The 13,900-nt window shown below is 43.0% G+C and overlaps 1 pseudogene; it reads right to left on the bottom strand.

Moving 5' to 3' along the window:
• Window positions 1-9,200: 9,200 nt before the first annotated feature.
• LOC103107494 (ubiquitin-ribosomal protein eL40 fusion protein-like) lies at window positions 9,201-10,585 on the bottom strand (annotated as a pseudogene).
• Between the last annotated feature and the right edge of the window lie 3,315 nt (window positions 10,586-13,900).

The following is a 13,900-nucleotide window of genomic DNA, read 5'->3' on the forward strand; positions in this document are numbered from 1 at the left end:
GCTCGGTTCTCGGTTTCCTGCTGCCTACTTTAGGCAGTGGTATTTAGCGCTCACGGTTTTTTGTTTTTGTTTTTTCCTCCTTTGTTACTGCTGGCGTCACTTGAGGGCAGTGGATTCACAGGTTGGCACAGTGAGGGACGCGCCTTTGTCCAACGTGAGGCTCATGATAGTCTCTGTATACTAACCACCTAGGCAGGGCTGCCTCTCTGTCTCTGTTGTTCGGCGCGTCTGGGCTGCGGGTGTTTGCTCCTCCATCACCGCCACGTTGCTGCCCTGGAATCCGTATCTCGAAAGCAAGTTGGAAGGACCAGAAACTTTATTCTGCTTTTTATTTTTGGCGGGAAGGAGAAAACCTTTTCTAGGTCGTAACTTTATTTCAGTGATTTTTAAAGATTTTATTTATTTATTAATGAGAAACATAGGAGGAGAGAGAAAGAGCCAGACATCAGTCTGGTACATGTGCTGCTGGGAATTGAACTCAGGACCTCATGCTTGAGAGTCTGATGCTTTATCCACTGTGCCACCTCCCAGACCACTCAGTGATTATTTTTTTTATACAAAGAAAGGACATTTTAGTACGAAGAGTAAGAGGGCCTGGTAGAAGCACTTTTTTAAGCTGCTACCAGGACTATTGCTGGGGCTGAGTGCCTTCACTAAGTATCAATTAGTTTACGTTTCTTCCTTTTTCTTTTTCTTTTTTCTTTTTCCTAGAGCACTGCTCAGCTCTGGTGGTGCGAGAAATTGTATTTGGAACTTTGAAGCCTCAGGTATGAGAATCTTTTTGCATAACCACCTTGTTAAATTTTTGTTGGTGTCAGTGCTCAAAATTGAACCCAAAGTATATGATAAGTTCTCTCTTTCTCTCCCCCACCCCATTGCTAGGGCTTCCCATAAGATGGGAGTGGGGGAAGAGAAATACCACAGTACCTAATCTAATCTGAGCCTTGGAGATTGCAGTTAGTCACCTTACTTGGTGAACTCTTCTTGTTGAGAAGGGGGTGGGGGGATTGCCTTAAACTCTGGCCACTTTTTCATTCAGAAAGAGGAGGAAGAAAGTGGGCTGGGGTTGGGGGTAGTTAGCATGATAGTTATGCAAAGAGAGCCTTCATGCCTGAGGCTCTATTAAAGTACCAGCTTCAAACCCCACCACCATAAACCAGAACTGAAAGGTGCTCTGGTTAAAAAAAAGAGGGTGGGGGAGACCACCACCACACCAGAGCTTCCCAGTTGCTCCCATGAAGTTTGTTCAAACCTGGGTCACATGCATGCCAGTGCAGACACCCTGCCTGGTGTGGTGCACTGTTTCATACTAATCCAATATCTCAATAAAGTTAGTACATTTAAAAATGTAGAAGTAGTCCAGATGTTCTTCAGTGCAGGAATGATTAATTTACAGCAGTACATGATGCCACAGAATGCTAGAAATAAATAAAAATGAACAAGCTCACAACAACTTGGTTGAGTAGAGAATTATGCTGGAAGGTAATCTTGAAATGTTGCATACTGTATCATATAATCTTCAAAGTCAAAAATATAGAAATGAGGGCTGGAGTGGTGGCACACCTGGTTGAGCAAACATGTTACAATGCACAAGGACCCGGGTTGGAGCCCCTGGTCACCACCTGCAAAGGGAAAGCTTTGTGATGGGTGAAGCAGGGCGCAGGTATCTGTCTCTCTACCTCTCTATCATCCCCTTCCCTCTCCATATCTGGCTGTCTCTACCCAATAAATAAAGATTTTTAAGAAATGCAGAGATGGGGGGGCAGGTGGTGGCACACCTGGTTAAGCGCACACATTACAATGTGCAAGGACCCAGGTTCAAGCCCCTGGTCCCTACCTGCAGGGGGAAAGCTTCATGAGTGGTGAAGTAGGGCTGTAGGTGTCTCTGTCTCTTTCCCTCTCTGTTTCCCCCTCCCCTCTCAATTTCTCTGTCTCTATCTAATAAATAAATAAAAATAATTTTTTAAAAAAAGAAATACGGGCAGAGGGTAGATAGAATAATGGTTATGCAAACAGACTCTCATGCCTGAGCCTCCAAAGTCCCAGGTTCAATCCCCCCGCACCACCATAAGCCAGAGCTGAGCAGTGCTCTGGTAAAAAAAAAAAAAAGAAGAAAAAGAAAGAAGTAGATAACAGATTAGTAGTTGCCAGGAGAAGAAGAAGGAGGAGGAGGGAGGAAGAAGGAAGAAGAAGAAGAAAGAATGTAGATAACAGATTAGTAGTTGCCAGGGCCTAAAAATGGGAAGGAAGTGGTTTCATTGTATAAGGGTGATGTCTGGGGTCCTTGAGGTCATGGGGCAGTATATATCTTAACTGGGTTCTTGTTAGCGTACCTGTAACATTGTATTACTAGTTCTTCAAGATACAATTGGGTGCTTCAACACCCCATAATGACCCTGGGTCCATACTCCCAGAGAGATACAGAGTAGGAAAGCAGGAGGTAAGCACACGTGGCAAAGCGCAAGGTCAGGGATCCCAGTTCAAGCCCCCGGCTCCTCACCTGCAGGGGAGTCGATTCACAGGCGGTGAAGTAGGTCAGTAGGTGTCAATATCTTTCTCTCTTCTCTGTCTTTCCCTCCTCTCTCCATTTCTCTGTCCTATCCAACAACGACAACAACAATAACAAAAATGAGGACAACAAAAGAAAAAAGAATAGGAGAGGGGATGGGATACAGAGTTCTGGTGATGGGAACTGTGTGGAGTTGTACCCCTCTTATCCTATGGTTTTTATCAGTGTTGTTTTTTTTTTTTCCTCCTCCAGGGTTATTGCTGGGCTCGGTGCCTGCACCATGAATCCACCACTCCTGGAGGCCATTTTTTCCCCCTTTTGTTGCCCTTGTTGTAGCTTCATTGTGGCTATTATTGCCCTTGTTGACGCAATTCGTTGTTGGATAGGACAGAGAGAAATGGAGAGAGGAGGGGAAGACAGAGAAGGGGAGAGAAAGATAGACACCTGCTTCACCACCTGTGAAGCGACTCCCCTGCAGGTGGGGAGCCAGGGGCTCGAACCGGGATCCTTACGCCGGTCCCTGCGCTTTGCACCACATGCGCTTAACCCACTGCGCCACCGCCCAACCCCCTTTTTTTTTTTTTTAACCAGAGCACTGCTCAGCTCTGGCTTATGGTGGTGTGGGGGACTGACGAGAGCCTCAGTCATGAAAATCTCTTTGCATAACCATTATGCTATACCCCTACCCTCAGTGTTTCCTTTTTATAAATAAAAAGTAAAAAAGAAATAGTATAATGGTTATGCAAAACAAAAAAACCTTCTCAGACAAGCAACAGTTGAAGGAATCAACCATCACCAAGCCTGCCCTGAAAGAACTTCTGAAAGGTCTCCTATAAACAACGAGACCACCACAAATAGGACATATATCAAAACACTTTAAAACTCTACAAGAATGGCGTTAAAATATCTTCAATCTTTGATATCAATAAATGTCAATGGCCTGAATTCACTTATTAAAAGACACAGAGTAGGAAGATGGATCAGAAAATACAGTCCAACAATATGCTGTCTACAGGAAACCCACCTGAGTCAACAAGACAAACAGACTTAAAGTGAAAGGATGGAAAACTATCATACAAGCCAATGGCCCACAAAAAAGGGCAGGAGCAGCTATTCTCATATCTGACATGATAGACTTTAAAATAGATAAGATTTTAAAAGATAGGAATGGACACTACCTCATGCTCAGAGGATCAGTCAATCAAGAGGACTTAACTATTATTAACATCTATGCACCCAATGAGAAGCCATCTAAATACATTAAACTTCTACTGAAAGAGCTACAGCAATATATTAACAGTAACACAATCATAGTAGGGGACTTCAACACCCCACTCTCTCAACTTGACAGATCATCCAGGCAGAAAATAAAGACATAAGGGAGCTAAATGAAGAGATAGATAAACTAGAACTACTGGACATTTCCAGAGTCATTCATCCCAAGAAACTGGAATACACATTTTACTCCAATCCACATGGGTCATTCTCAAGGACAGACCATATATTAGGCCACAAAGACAGCATCAGCCAATTCAAGATCATTGAAATCATCCCAAGCATCTTCTCAGACCACAGTGGAATTAAACTAACAGTTAACAATCAACAAAAAATTACTAACAGTGCCAAAATGTGGAAGCTCAACAGTACACTTCTTAACAACTTCTGGGTCAAAGAGGAAATCAAGGAAGAAATCAAAATGTTTCGAGAGTTCAATGAAAATGAAGACACAAGCTATCAAAATATTTGGGACACAGCTAAAGCAGTCCTAAGAGGGAAGTTCATAGCTATAAAAGCACACATTAGGAAACAAGAAAAAGCACAAGTAAACAGCCTGATTGCACATCTTAAAGACCTAGAAGAAGAACAACAAAGGAACCCTAAAGCAACCAGAAGGACAGAAATCACTAAAGTTAGGGAAGAAATCAATAACATTGAGAATAGGAAAACCATACAAAAGATCAACGAAAGTAAATGTTGGTTCTTCAAAAGAGTAAACAAAATCAACAAGGCTTTAGCCAGACTCACAAAACAAAAAAGGGAGAAGACCCAAATAAATTGGATAGTAAAGGAAAGAGGAGATATCACAACAGACACTTTTTTTTAAGTCAATGTCAAACAAAAATTCAGTCATTTAAGTCACTCTCTTATGAAACAGATCTCACCATGTAGCATCAAGAGTCCCCGGAGGGTGTCCTAGTCCAAAAAGCTCTTCAAAATTCCACTTAGGGTGCTTCTGACTGTTCCTGCAGGATTGCTTCAGGCACCCATTTTTAAAAGCGTCTTCCCATCGAAGAAAGAATCCAAGAGAGTAGAACTAACCATGTGTCTCCATTCTTGGGGACTGCCAGGGTACTGGAGAACGCTCCTCAAATTAGAGTAGTCCTTCTCCATGGGAAACATGTGAGAAGAAGTCCAGAAAGTCCCAGTGGAAATCCCCATGCATATCCCAAGGTCTATGATCACGGTCATAAAGAACCAAATTGTGGCCCAGAGCAAAATGTAGTCCTTTTCCTCAGGAAACATAAGAGAGGGAATCCAGAAAGTCCAAGGAGAAATCTCAGTGCATCTCCCAAGCTCTATGATTAGGGTCACAAGAAACCAAAGTTCCCGGTCAGGGAAACAAAGTGTGGCCCAGAGCAAAATGTTCCAGAGACAGAGTAACTGTCTCATGATGAAACAGTAGAGGCTTTGGCAAACCTCTTCATAAGTAGAAGAGAAGACCATAGTGCATAGGTAGGCAAAGTCTTCACTTATCTGGGAGTTGCGCAGGTCCGGTCCCACGTTGTAGGTGCCATATGTTGTTTTTGCCGGGCTGGCTTCACGGGCGGGTAACAGACGACCAGGGACTCATGGTTGAGCTGTACACAGTACCTCTTTATTCATGCAGGACGCAGCACAATCTATACCAAGCTAAGCTAAACTAAAAACTACAATCTTGTCCTTATAAATATACTAGCCTAGTAGGGTGGGAACAGGATGCGACTCCGAAAGGGTGGAGAGAAAAGTGACTGGTGAAAATCAGGGTATGATAAGGAGAGGGGGCGGAGCAGGCAAGAATTCTACCACTGAACCACCAATGCCCTGGAGGGAGGGTGGTGCTTGTTAACAGAGGTTATGTAAATAGAATGAAGTGGTTATGTAAATAGAATGCAGTGTTAAGCAGGGGGGATTTAAACCAAATGAAACAGAAGGGGTTTTTAGAAGCATACCAACAACAACAAAAAATACAAAAGACCAGGGGCCAGGTGGTAGCACAGTGGGTTAAGTTCACCTGGCTCAAAATGCAAACCCAGCGTAAGGATCCTGGTTCAAGCCCCCCGGCTCCCCATCTGCAGGGGAGTCGCTTCGCAGGCAGTGAAGAAGGTCTGCAGGTGTCTATCCTTCTCTCCCCCTCTCTCCCCTCCTCTCTCCATTTCTCTCTGTCCTATCCAACAATGAATAACATCAGCAATAACAATAATAACCGCAGGGAGTCGGGCTGTATCACAGCGGGTTAAGCGCAGGTGGCACAAAGCACAGGGACCTATGTAAGAATCCCAGTTCTAGCCCTGGCTCTCCACCTGCAGGGGAGTCACTTCACAAGAGGTGAAGTAGGTCTGCAGGTGTCTTTCTCTCCCCTTCTGTCTTCCCCCTCCTCTCTCCATTTCTCTCTGTCCTATCCAATGACAACAACAATAATAACTACAACAATAAAACGGGCAACAAAAGGGAATAAATAAATAAATAAAACAATAATAACCACAACAAGGCTACAACAACAAGGGCAACAAAAGGGGGGGGGTAGTGGCCTCCAGGAGCAGTGGATTCATGGTGCAGGCACTGAGCCCCAGCAATAACCCTGGAAGCAAAAAAAAAAAAAAAGACCACCAAGTTCCAGATAATACCATGATGCCAACCAGACTTCCCTGGGCATACAACCTCACCAATGTGTCCTGGAGTTCCAATTCCCCAGAATCCTGCCCCACTAGGGTAAGAAAGAGGCAGGCTGGGGAGTATGGATCAATCTGTCAACACCCATGTTCAGCGGGGAAGCAAGTACAGAAGCCAGACCTTCCACCTTCTGCATCCCACAATGACCGTGGGTCCATACTCCCAGAGGGTTAAAGAATAGGAAAACTATCAAGGGAGGGGATGGGATATGGAGTTCTGGTGGTGGGAATTGTGTGGAGTTGTACCCCTCTTATCCTATGGTTTTGTCAGTGTTTCCTTTTTATAAATAAAATAAAAATACAAAAGACCTCAAACTCATCAGAACTACTACATCCAGCGTTCAAGGAGTAGGACTCCTAGGTGTACAATATATTCCATAGTGTAAGAGACATCAAACAGTGTGAGAACCAGTGTTCAGAAGCAGTTTTTATCCTTTGGAGCAATGCAGAGCTGACACTGCCTAGAGAAGCCCAGCATGTTCCCTCTTATAATTTCCTTGTCTTCCTGGTTAATATATCACTTCCAGTCACTTCCACAGGTAAATTTTCTCAGACCTGAGCTGGGTAATGCCAGTTTTCCTAAACAGTTGACATCAAGTTTAAAATTCAAGCAGGACCGTATTTCACAAAAGCAAAAGACTCTGAGGGAGAAGGGGAAGGGAGGAGATGGAGTGGGCTTTGGGATCCTGGTACATGATGCTGGAAAAGGATCTAAATGAGGCATGAGTGTGTTCTGCAGCACCTATCACAGGAAGATGAGAAAATGTACCCATATGTCAACAGCCATAGTAAGAACCATTAGTCCCCTCCCCCCAAAAATGATAAAATAAAAAAAAAAAGTATAATGAAAAGAAAGAAAAATATTTGGAACCTGGCAGAGGCAAAGCCAAGTCTACTACCTGACAAAGTCTGGGTAGAGTGAGGCTGCCTGCAAAGCAGGAAGTCTTGGACAAAACTGAAGCTACTTATCCTTTTGCTTATGAACACATTGATAATTTGGGGACTTATTGGCTACTTTAATCATAAAAACTTTACAGGGGAAGTACATAAAATTAACAATTACAGGGAGTAGGGTAGTAGCACAGCAGGTTAAGAGCGTGTGGCACAATGAGCAAGAATCGGTGTAAGGATCTGGGTTCGAGCCCCCGGCTCCCCATTGGCAGGGGAGTCTCTTCACAGGCAGTGAAGCAGATCTGCAGGTGTCTGTCTTTCCTCCTCTCTGGCTTCCCCTCCTCTCTCCATTTCTCTCTGTCCTATCCAACAACAATGACAGCAATAACAACAACAATAAAACAACAATGGCAACAAAAGAGAATAAATAAATAAATAACAATTACAGTAGTTAGTGTAATAAGACCAGAAATGGCCTAGAAGCAGAAGCTACTATACTCATCAGAAAGCTTACAGAGGAAGAGCTGCTTGCCTTCCAGCCTGTAACTACTACAGAACCAAATTGGCTAAATAGATACAAGAGAACAAGAACCTTGGGTTCTTCCCACGGCACAAGGGCCGCCTTGGATAGCTTATAGAATAGCTGGTAGATTATCTTCCTCAAAGTATAAGGGCCCATACCAGTGACCCCCACTGACTGACACCCCCTTCTATTTATGGGCATCTATGATGAATACCTTGGTCATGTGGTTTACACTAAAGGCAAACAGGTTAAGGTTAGTAAGTTACCATCTATAATGAAACTAGCAAGGCCCCATCCTCCCAGGTGTGTGTTTGCCAGGAAACAAAGACAAGCTAAACAAGAAAATCTGCTTCACAGAAACTGACCTTTTAGAAACAATAGATGCTATACAGAAAACTCATGATATTCCAAGATGCTTGCTCAAGAAAAATAGGTTAACTGCTAAGATGAAAAATGAATTTTATGATAAATAGTTGTGTAAAGAATTCTGCAAAAATAATGAATTGACATATGTTGTATCCAGGTGAAAAATGTATAAATAATAAACCTCTGCAGAAGAGAAAGCGAAGGCACCTCTCTCCTGCTCCTGAAGCAGTTGACATGTCCTTCCACCTCATTCCTCCGATGCCCCTCATCTTTCAGGGACCCTAATAACATGCCAGGGCTGGCCCCCAGCAGGAACCTTCTCTTATGATAGACATCTTATTTTCTTGTAAATACTCATTTTTAATTTCTTTATTATTCATTCATTCATTCACTTTTTAAAAAATTTATTTATTTATTCCCTTTTGTTGCCATTGTTGTTTTATTGTTGTAGTCGTTGTTCGATAGGGCAGAGAGAAACGGAGAGAGAGAGGAGGGGAAGACAGAGAGGGGGAGAGAAAGACACCTGCAGACCTGCTTCACCGCCTGTAAAGCGACTCCCCTGCAGGTGGGGAGCCGGAGCCTCGAACCAGGACCCTTACGCCGGCAGTTGCGCTTTGAGCCACGTGCGCTTAACCCGCTGTGCTACCTCCCAACTCCCTATTCATTCACTTTTAATATTTATTTATTCCCTTTTGTTGCCCTTGTTTTATTGTTGTGGTTATTATTGTTATTGATTCGTTGTTGTTGGATAAGACAGAGAGAAATGGAGAAAGGAGGGGAAGACGGGGAGAGAAAGACAGACACCTGCAGACCTGCTTCACTGCCTGTGAAGCGTCTACCTTGCAGGTGGGGAGCCAGGGGCTGGCAGGTCCTTGAGTTTTGCAGCACCTGCACTTAACCCCCTGCGCTATCTCCCGACTCCCCTATTTATTTTTGCGTGAGCTGCGGTTTATTCCAGGACAGACAGACAGACAGACAGGGTTCACTTGATCTTCTTGGGGCCTGGGTTGTTGGTGTGGCCGCACTTCTTGCGCAGTTAACAGCTGGGGGTGCAGGAGCGCATAGCACTTGAGGCAAATGATCTTCTTGCAGGTGTACTTCTGGGCCAGCTGCAGCAGGGACAGTTCGATGATGCCACCGTGCAGCCACAGCACCAGGTGCAGCGTGAACTCTTTCTGGATGTTGTAGTCCGACGGAGTGAGGCTTGCCGGCAAAGATCAGCCTCAGCTGGTCAGGATTGGGGATGCCCTCCTTGTCCTTGATCTTGGTCTTGACACTCTCTATGGTGTTGCTGGGCTTGCCCTCAATTGATGGTCTCGCCTGTCAGGGTCTTCACGGAGATCTGCATCTTCCTGTCCCGCTGCAGCGCGGCCCTCACCGAAAGCCTCCCAATACTCAATTTTTCTATCTAAAGTTTTATTTTATTTATTTTATTTATTTTAATTTCTTTATTGTGGAATTAATGTTTTATATTCGACAGAAAATACAGTAGTTTGCCCATGCATAACATTTCCCAGTTTTCCATATAATAATACAACCCCCACTAGATCCTCTGTCATCCTTCTTGGATCTGTATTCTCCCCCCTACCCCCACCCCAGAGTCTTTTACTTTGGTGCAATATGCCAATTCCAGTTCAGGTTCTACTTGTGTTTTCTCTTCTGATCTTGTTTTTCAACTTCTGCCTGAGAGTGAGATCATCCCATATTCATCCTTCTGTTTCCGACTTATTTCACTTAACAGGAATTTTTCAAGCTCTAGCCAACATCAGCTGAAAACGGTGAAGTCACCGTTTTTAATAGCTGAGTAGTATTCCACTGTGTATATATACCACTACTTGCTCAGCCACTCATCTATTGTTGGACACCTGGGTTGCTTACAGGTTTTGGCTATTACAAATCATGCTGCAAGAATATATGTGTACACAGATCTTTTTGGATGGGTATGTTGGGTTCCTTAGGATATATCCCCAGGAGAGGAATTGCAGGATCATAGGGTAGGTCCATTTCTAGCCGTCTGAGAGTTCTCCAGACTGTTCTTTTTTTTTTCTTTCTTTCTGTCTTTTTTTTTTAATTTAATAAAGGATTAATTAACAAAACCATAGGGTAGGAGGGGTACAATTCCACACAATTCCCACCACCCAATCTCCATTTCCCACCCCCTCCCCTGATAGCTTTCCCATTCTCTATCCCTCTGGGAGTATGGACCCAGGGTCATTGTGGGTTGCAGAAGGTACAAGGTCTGGCTTCTGTAATTGCTTCCCCGCTGAACATGGGCATTGACTGGCTGGTCCATACTCCCAGTCTGCCTCTCTCTTTCCCTAGTAGGGTGGGTCTCTGGGGAAGCAGAGCTCCAGGACACATTGGTGGGGTCTTCAGTCTAGGGAAGCCTGGCTGGCATCCTGATGACATCTGGAACCTGGTGACTGAAAAGCGAGTTAACATATAAAGCCAATCAAATTGTTGAGAAATCATGGACCCAAAGCTTGGAATAGTGGAGAGGAAGTGTTGTGGGGGGGGTTACTCACTGCAAACTCTAGTGTACTTCTGCTTTCAGGTATATATTTTGCAGTAGTTTACGGATACGTGTGAACATATGCTCTCTCTCACAGAAACTGGTGTATATCTAGGTTTTGGGACTTTGTTAGAAAGTGAACCACCTGAGATGAAATTAGAGTATACTATGAAAGAAAGGTCTCACACAAGTAATGAAGTTGAAGGGTTGTCATTTCACACGTGAAGTCTCTGGACACAGTCTGAAGTGAAGCATGTTGAGGTGGCAATCATTGTGTTGGTTAGGTTGTGATTGGCAGATGCAATATTATTTGATATGGATTGGGAGAGGCATACGGGAAAGTGGGCCCTACCCAAGGGTTCCAGGACTGGGGGAAGTAGAGGCTCTATAGTGGAGATGTGAGGTTCCTGCTGTCTTAGGGTTCAAAAAGACAATCGATAGTTAATGTTATCATCACATTATTTGGTAATTGGGTTAACTTTGAAAAGTCCTTTTGTTAGGGTTTGCTGTACAGTACCTAGTATCTTGTATATAGCTGTGCTATTGGTTGCTTCTGAAGTTTTATTTTATTTTTCTTAAAGAAAGTGCTTTGGGCGGGGGAGATAGCATAATGGTTATGCAAACAGATTCTCTTGCCTGAGGCTCCAAAGTTCCAGGTTCAATCCTCTGCACCACCTTAAGCCAGAGCTGAGCAGTGCTCTGGTGTTTCGCCCTCTGCCTCTCTCTCAAAAATAAAATATTAAAAAAAAAAAAGAAAGTGCTTTAACTTGTTTGAGCTTCAGGCTGAATAAACTCTGGATTTCTGAATAAACTCTTTATCTTCTCCGATCTTCAGCATTCCAGAAAGATCAGGCTAATCAATCTGTTTGATAGTGAAATCTTTCATTTGACTCTGTAGTGATAAAATGAGGTTCTCAGATAGTGTAACTTTCTACCTGGAAAGAGCACTGAGTTTTTTTTATCAACACAGCTATAGTCTGGTCTCAACTCTATTTTGCTGCTTGGGTGACCTTACATAGGCAAATTATTTAACCCTTTACCAGCTTCATTCTCTTGTCTGTCTAATAGGCAAAATATGAGACCATCTTTATTGTACTAAAATGAGCAGTGAATGATACAGTATGCAACATTTAATAAAAATCTGACACTAGTAAATACATCACATATCCTATTACTGTTATTATTTCCTAGAATAGAAAACCAATATGGGGGCAGGGATAGATAGCATAATGGTTATGTAAAGAGACTTTCATGCCAGAGACTCCAGAGTCACAAGTTCAATCCCTTACAGTGCTCTGGTGGAGAAGGAGAAGGAGGAGGAAGGGGGGGAAGGAGGAAGAGGAGGAGAAGGAGGAGGAGAAGGAGGAGGAGGAGGAGGAGGGGGGGGGGAGGAGGAGGAAGAGGAGGAGGAGGAGGAGGAGAAGGAGGAGGAGGAGGAGAAAAACAATATGGTAGCCTGGTCAGATTATGGATGAGGATTACTACATCACTTACCTTCATCCAAAACACTTAGTGTAGTGCCTAAGCATTTCAAATGTCTTTGTTAAAGTATTTTGGTACTTTTTTTTTTTTTTTTTTGCCTCCAGGGTTATCACTGGGGCTCGGTTCCTCCACTACAAATCTACTGCTCCTGGAGGCCATATTTTTCATTTTGTTGCCTTTGTTGTTATTGTTGCTGGATAGGACAGAGAGAAATTGAGAGAGGAGGGGAAGAGATGGGGAGAAAAAGACAGACACCTGCAGACCTGCTTCATCTGCAGGTGGGGAGCCAGGGGCTGGAACTAGGATCCTTGAGCCGGTCCTTGTGCTTCACACCATGTGTGCCACCACCTGGCCCCTGTTAAAGTACTTTGGAACTAGTATTACCTTTAAGCCTTGCTTACCACATAAATACAACTAATAGTAGTAATAATAATAAAGAAGATGATGTGGTGGATCACATTGATTGATTTACGTATATTAAACCAACCTTGCATGCCTGGGATAAACCCCACTTGGTCATGATGAATAATCTTTTTGATATACTGCTGTATCCGGTTGGCTAGAATTTTGTTCAATATTTTAGCACCTATGTTCATCAGAGATATTGGTCTGTAGTTTTCTTTTTTGGTTGTGTCCCTGTCTGCTTTTGGTATCAGGGTGATGTTGGCTTCATAGAAGCTGGCAGGGAGTATTCCAGTGTCTTCAATCTTCTGGAAGACTTTTAAAAGTAGAGGTATTAGTTCTTCTTTGAAAGTTTTGTAGAATTCATTTGTAAAACCATCTGATCCAGGACTTTTATTTTTGGGAATATTTTTGATAACTGTTTCAATTTCATTAGCTGTGATGGGCCTGTTCATGTTATCCACTTCCTCTTGACTTAGTTTTGGAAGTTGGTAGGTATCTAGGAAATCATTCATTTCTTCCAGGTTCTCTAGCTTGGTGGCATATAGTTGCTCATAGAAGCCTCGCATGATATGTTGAATTTCTGCAGTGTCTGTTGTGATATCTCCTCTTTCATTTACTATCCGATTTATTTGGGTCTTCTCCCATTTTTGTTTTGTGAGTCTGGCTAAAGGTTTGTCGATTTTGTTTACTCTTTAGAAGAACCAACATTTACTTTCATTGATCTTTTGTATGGCTTTCCTATTCTCAATGTTATTTATTTCTGCCCTAACTTTAGTGATCAACAAAAGCAAGACCAAAATCCACATGGTCATATCAATAGATGCAGAGAAAGCCTTTGACAAAATACAACATCCCTTTATGATCAAAACACTACAAAAAATGGGAATAGATGGAAAATTCCTGAAGATAGTGGAGTCTATATATAGCAAACCTACAGCCAACATCATACTCAATGGTGAAAAACTGGAAGCATTTCCACTCAGATCAGGTACTAGACAGGGCTGCCCACTATCACCATTACTATTCAACATAGTGTTGGAAGTTCTTGCCATAGCAATCAGGCAGGAGCAAGGAATTAAAGGCATACAGATTGGAAGAGAAGAAGTCAAACTCTCCTTATTTGCAGATGACATGATAGTATACATGGAAAAACCTAAGGAATCCAGCAAGAAGCTTTTGGAAATCATCAGGCAATACAGTAATGTGTCAGGCTATAAAATTAACATTTAAAAGTCAGTGGCATTCCTCTATGCAAACACTAAGAGGAAATTGAAATCCAGAAA

The sequence above is a fragment of the Erinaceus europaeus genome, chromosome 2, assembly GCF_950295315.1.
Source record: "Erinaceus europaeus chromosome 2, mEriEur2.1, whole genome shotgun sequence".
Taxonomy (NCBI): domain Eukaryota; kingdom Metazoa; phylum Chordata; class Mammalia; order Eulipotyphla; family Erinaceidae; genus Erinaceus; species Erinaceus europaeus.